Source organism: Pelophylax lessonae, assembly GCF_965119305.1.
Source record: "Pelophylax lessonae genome assembly, chromosome: 10".
Lineage (NCBI taxonomy): Eukaryota > Metazoa > Chordata > Amphibia > Anura > Ranidae > Pelophylax > Pelophylax lessonae.
The window spans coordinates 233,003,014-233,009,216 of record NC_138777.1 but is presented as its reverse complement, the minus strand read 5'-3'; positions in this window follow the sequence as shown (position 1 = coordinate 233,009,216).

The window sequence follows — 6,203 nt, the reverse complement described above, 5'->3', positions numbered from 1 at the left end:
ATTTTGAAGGAAGGGAAACCTGGGAATAAATGTTAGCGTTGTCTTTCCTTAACTGCAAGGAGCCCCCCCCCCCCCCCCTGTAGCCCCCGTTCTCACCGAATCCGACTTTAAAATCATCGGATTTCACTTGAAAATCACGTGATTTGAAAGCTACGTGTCAGTGCGACTTCATGCACAGAGGTCTATGCAAGTCGCACCTGCAATCGCCAAAAATAGCGCAGGAAATTTTTTTAATTTGGTGCAGCACTGCAAACTCAGAGTCACCGATTTGAACAGTTCCATTGCCGAAAATAGGGTGTGACTTATCCAATCAGATGACAAGTGGCACCGGTGTGAACAAGGACTATTGTATTGCAGCTTTACCAATCCTTACAGTGAAAATGAAAGCAGGACCACCTAAGAACATTTTCAGCAAGTACAGGAAATGGCTGTTGATCCTGCCAAAAATGCAGTGTCCTTGTCACACCCTGTGAGCTTAGCCCCTTGGTGCTCACATATTTGCATGCAATAACAGCTGGGGGCATATCGCTATTATGAAAACTCCCAAGCGCAAGAGGTTTCCAGTCATATGACCACCATGACAGCCAATCAGGTAATTTTGGTTCCTTCACGTGACTATAAGCCCCACCTTCTAAACCCCCTTATAGTGGTTGTAAAGGCAGAAGGGGTATTCTATGCATTAAGATAAAAAAAACCTTCTGTGTGCAGCAGCCCCCCCCCCCTAATACCTGAGCCCCCTCTTGTTTCAGCGATGTGCAGGAGTGCCTTGGCCATCCAGGATGCTCCCTCCTGATTGGCTGAGACAGCAGTGACGCCATTGGCTCTCACTGCTGTCCATCAAAGCCGGATAGCCAATGAGGAAAGTGGGGCGGGGCCAATCCACAGCTCCCTGTCTGAATGGACACACAGAGCTGCGGCTTGGCTTAGATGCCCCCATAGCAAGCTGCTTGCTGTGGGGGCACTCGACAGGAGGAAGGGACCAAGGGTGTCGGCGAGGGACCAGAGGAGAGGAGGATCCGGGTTGCTCTGTGCAAAACCATTACACAGAGCAGGCAAGTATAACAAGTTTATTTTTAAAGGAAAAAAAAAAAAAAATTGAGACTTTAGTATCACTTTAAGCCGCAGGAGTGTCAAACTGGCGGTCCTCCAGCTGTTGCGAAACTACAAGTCCCATCATGCCTCTGCCTGTGGTAGTCATGCTTGTAACGGTCAGTCCCATGCAATGCCTCATGGCAGTGGTCCTCAACTCCGGTCCTCAGGGCCCACTAACAGGCCAGATTTTAAGTATTACCTTGGGGAGATGCAGACTAGAGTACTGCAATCACTGAGCAGCAAATGATATCACCTGGGATGGATTTCAGTTATCTTGCAAACCTGGCCTGTTAGTGGGCCCTGTAGGCCAGGGTTGAGGACCACTGCCTCATGGGACTTGTAGTTCCGCTACAGCTGGAGGGCCAAGGGGTCGGCTCCAAGTGGTTAAAGCGGATCTTCACAGCATTTGAGCACTACAAAACGAAAACGCTATTTAATTCATTTTTAATATTCAAAGCAAACTCCCCCATCCATCCATGTCTCCATGCTTTATTTATTTATTTAGGTTTTTGGAGAAATCACTTGGAAAAACGCCTCCCTAGCATTTCTGGCCAACTTGAGTAAGCGCAGATGATTCATGTAGCATTTACTTCCTGGAATCCATCTGCCCTTAGCTCAGGCATGCAGGCAGGTGGGTGTGCTTAGCTGAAAAAGCCCCTCCTCCCCTCTTGAAGAATCTTGGGGATGTATGACACCATTTGCCTAGGCCAGAAAGTAATTGAAGAAATGTACAAAAAAAAATAAAAATATATATATATATATATATATATTTATTTTTTTGTACATTTCTTCAATTACTTTGTGGCCCAGGCAAATTGTGTCATACATCCCAGGGTTATATATAATATAATCCTGGGATGTATGACTATATATAATTATATATATATTTATATATATATATATATATATATATATATATATAATCAAAATATACCTTCTTATGTATTTACTAATGCTAGCAGCATGAGGAGTATAAATAATCAACGCTGATTGGGAGAGGGAACTTCTACTTTTTAATTAGTTTGGGTCAGCTTGGCCCATAGGAACTATTTAAAGTGAACTGAAAGCTGGAATTCGGTAAACTCCTCCCATGCATATCTTGTACCTATAGGGAAGCCTATAATGAGGCTTACTTGAAGGTTCTGCAAATATCTCCTAAATTTGCACCGTTTAGGAAATATTTACTGTTCATGCTGCTGGTTACGTCACTGATGCATGCGCTGTGAAGGAACGGCCATCTCTTCAGAGTCCTGTGCCGTAAATGGCGACTCCCACGCACATGAAAGGGAGTAACGTCTTTAGGGCTCCGGCCAATCACACAGCCAAAGTCTGCGAACCCAGAAGGAAGATGGGTGAAGATGAAGCCTTGTCAGCGGTGACAGCTCGCTACTGGAAGGGCTTCGTTCTAAGGTAGATTTCACATAATGTGCTAGTATGTGATACCTACTAGCAGATTATGGCTTTATCTTGCAGGTTCCAGAAAAAAAAAAAACATGGGTTTACTACCACTTTAGGGTAAGGGAGCTCCTCTGCGGGGGAGGGGGGGGGGGGACAAGACTAGCATCTATGCACAGGCTTCCCTTGCCTCACTGTAATTATTTTGCTGCAGAACCTATTTAAGAAGTTTGAGTAACTAATCAGTCACATTAGTAGCATTCATATTGTTTCTAGATTCCAGTTTTTACAAGAAACCTGTCCTGGGAGAAGTATGCCGGCTGCCATTGCTGACTTACTGGCTCAATAGTTTGAGTGACAGACACAAAACAAGCGTGCTAATGGGGGCTTCTGGCTGTCCTAATATGCAAACTTGCTGAGGGTCAGTCAGTTGGAAAATCCCAGAGCATCAGCCTAAAAACTGGGCAGTTTGCAATTTTTATTATTTTTTTTTTCTCAACAATGGCCGCCTCTCCCATGACGGCTCGGCTTTAAGTTGTATCATTTTGCTGGTTTAGTTGTAGAAATCCATTTTTAGTGCTAGCGATCATTATATCAGTAATTACTGGTATGTAACTGTACATCTTTACACAGTCCTGCTAATAAAAAAAATCAATACATCATTGGAGGTGTTTGTTCTCATTTTGTTGCCTAGAAAGCCGGAGTATAGACTAAGGGTCTCCATTCATGAAACGGTATGTACCGCTTTAAAACTGGAGGTAAAATGGCTCATAGCACTTTTCGAAAAAATGTTTGGCAATTCTCTAAAAAAAATGATACTCCAATACCGCAATGCACTATTTTTTTTTGAAGTGATGCAGTATTGGAGTAGTGAAAAGGTGCAGTATTTTAATGCCAGCGTCCTTAACAACCAGTGAATAACTAGTCGTTAAGGACATGGCAGGTGCCGACTCCTTAACCACTAGGCCACTGCTCACATTGCTGCTACTGCAGCAATGTGGCTCGATACCGTCCAGCGACGTAGACCTACGTCGCTGGACTCCTCCCCCTGTTTTCAGTCACAGCGGGAGTCAGGCCAGGGGAGGAGCAGCGGCGATCGCCGCTGCTCTTCCCCGGTCATCGGAGAATCGAGTGAGGAGATCCGCCCACTTGTGTAAACAGAGCGGGCGGATCTCCTAAGTCAGTGGTCCTCAACTCCGGTCCTTGGGGCCCACTAACAGGCTAGATTTTAAGTATTACCTTGGGGAGATGCAGACTAGAATACTGCAATCACTGAGCAGCAAATGAGATCACCTGGGATGCAATTTAGTTATCTTGCAAACCTGGCCTGTTAGTGGGTCCCAAGGACCGGAGTTGAGGATCACTGTCCTAAGTGACAGATTGCAGTGTTCAGCATAGCTGAACCCTCGATCTGTCCTTGTGTCACATAGTCCCCTCCCCCCACACACGTCAGTAAGCACCAGGCATACATTAACCCCTCCCTCTCCAATAACATTAACCCCTTCCCTGCCAGTGTCATTTTACAGTAACAGTGCATATTTATAGCACTGATTACTGTAGTAATGTCACGGGTACCCCCAAAAGTGTCAAAAATGTCAGTCAAGGGTCCGATCTGTCCGCCGCAATGTCGCAGTCCCGCAAAAAAAAAAAAAAAAAAAAAAATCGCAGATCGCCGCCATTACTCGTTAAAAAAAAAAAAAAAACACCAAAAATGACAGAACTCTTTCCCGTAGTTAGTAAACGCAATAACTTTTGCGCAAACCAATCAAAATACGCTTATTGTGATTTTTTTTTTTTTTTACCAAACATATGTAGCAGAAAACAAATTGGCCAAAAATTTAAAAAAAATTAGATTTTTTACATTTTTTTGGGGGGAATTTCATATAAAAAAAGTGAAAAATATTGTTATTTTTTCAAAATTGTTGCTCATTTTTTTGTTTATAGCGCAAAAAGTAAAAATCGCAGAGGTGATCAAATACCATCAAAAGAAAGCTCTGTTTGTGGGAAAAAAAGGATGTAAATTTCGTTTGGTTACGGCGTCGCATGACCGCGCAATTTTCAGTTAAAGTCGCACAGCGCCGAATCGCAAAAAGTGGCCCAGACGTAAGACAGCAAAATCCTCCGGTGGTAAAGTGGTTAACAACCCTGACTTCTCTGCTGTCAGTGGGGGATAGAAATGTGAACAAAAGTATTCATTAAATAACGTGTTCTAACGAAACATTATTTACAAATACTGCTGGTTGTTAGAGGTGGCACCCGCCAGAGCCCTTAGGCTGCATTCACGCTTGAGCGTAGCGTTTTCACGCAATTTTTACCGCGATTTTCAGGTGTTTTTTTTTCAGGTGTTTGGAGGCAGGCATCTATCAAAAACGCTGGCAATCAGCCCAAAAAGAAGCTCATGTACTTTTTTCAGCTACAGGTGTTTTGCAAAACGCTCAGATGTGAACAGGGGCCATTTAAATGAATGGGGTTTTACTTGTTGGGCGTTTTGGAACGTTCTTTTTGAGCGTTTTTTGGAGCTGAAAAACGCTCAAAAACACCCAGGTGTGAATGGAGCCTTAACAACCAGTGAATAGCTGATTGTTAAGGAGGCAGTAGGTGTCGCCTCCTTAACAACCCTGACTTCTCTGCTGTCGGTGGGGGTTCCCAACTAATGGCAGAATGTAAAAAACACCTTTTAAAAATGGTTCCCCCAAAATCCATACCAGATTGGAAGGGCCTGGTAAGGACTTCACCCCGTTTTCTTTAAAAAAAAAAAAAATTTTTTACTGTTGGCTTTGTTTCAGAATGTAAATGAAGAAAACCAGTAAATGAAACCGCATGCAGTTCCTCTCCCCCAGTCTTTACCAGGCCCTTTCGGTCTGACATAGATTTTGGGGAGGATATTACACCAATTTTTAAAGTTTTTTTACAATCTGCTGGCAGCAGAGTAGTTGTTATGGAAGCGGCAGGTGCTGACTCCTTAAAAAACAGTAATTCCCTGGTTGTTATGGAAGCGGCAGGTGCTGACTCCTTAAAAACCAGCAATTCCCTGGTTGTTAAGGATGCGTCAGGTGCTGACTCCTTAAAAACCAGTAATTCCCTGGTTGTTAAGGATGCGTCAGGTGCTGACTCCTTAAAAACCAGCAATTCCCTGCTTGTTAAGGATGCGTCAGGTGCTGACTCCTTAAAAACCAGCAATTCCCTGGTTGTTAAGGATGCGTCAGGTGCTGACTCCTTAAAAACCAGTAATTCCCTGGTTGTTAAGGATGCGTCAGGTGCTGACTCCTTAAAAACCAGCAATTCCCTGGTTGTTAAGGATGCGTCAGGTACTGACTCCTTAAAAACTAGCTATTTCCTGGTTGTTAAGGATGCGGCAGGTGCTTTATCCTTGACAACCAGCTATTTTATGGTTGTTAAGGACACGACGGGTAGATACTCCTTTGATAGTCTCTATGGTCTTGGAGGACCGGAGCAACATCATGACGTCACTTCCGGTCCAGGCATGCTAACTGACAAAAACAAACCAGGAAGTGGTGCCCACCAGCAGACAGCCCAGCCATAATTTGTAACAGATTGGATTCAACTTCTATCATCCCCAGCCACGCCCCTCTCTATGCATGCTACTGCTGTAGCACAGAACTAACACTGCTTTTGGCCAATGGGAGCCTATGCTGTAGCCGCAGGGTCTCTATAAAACCACTTTTCATTGTTTAACTTATAAATTGTCAGGAATC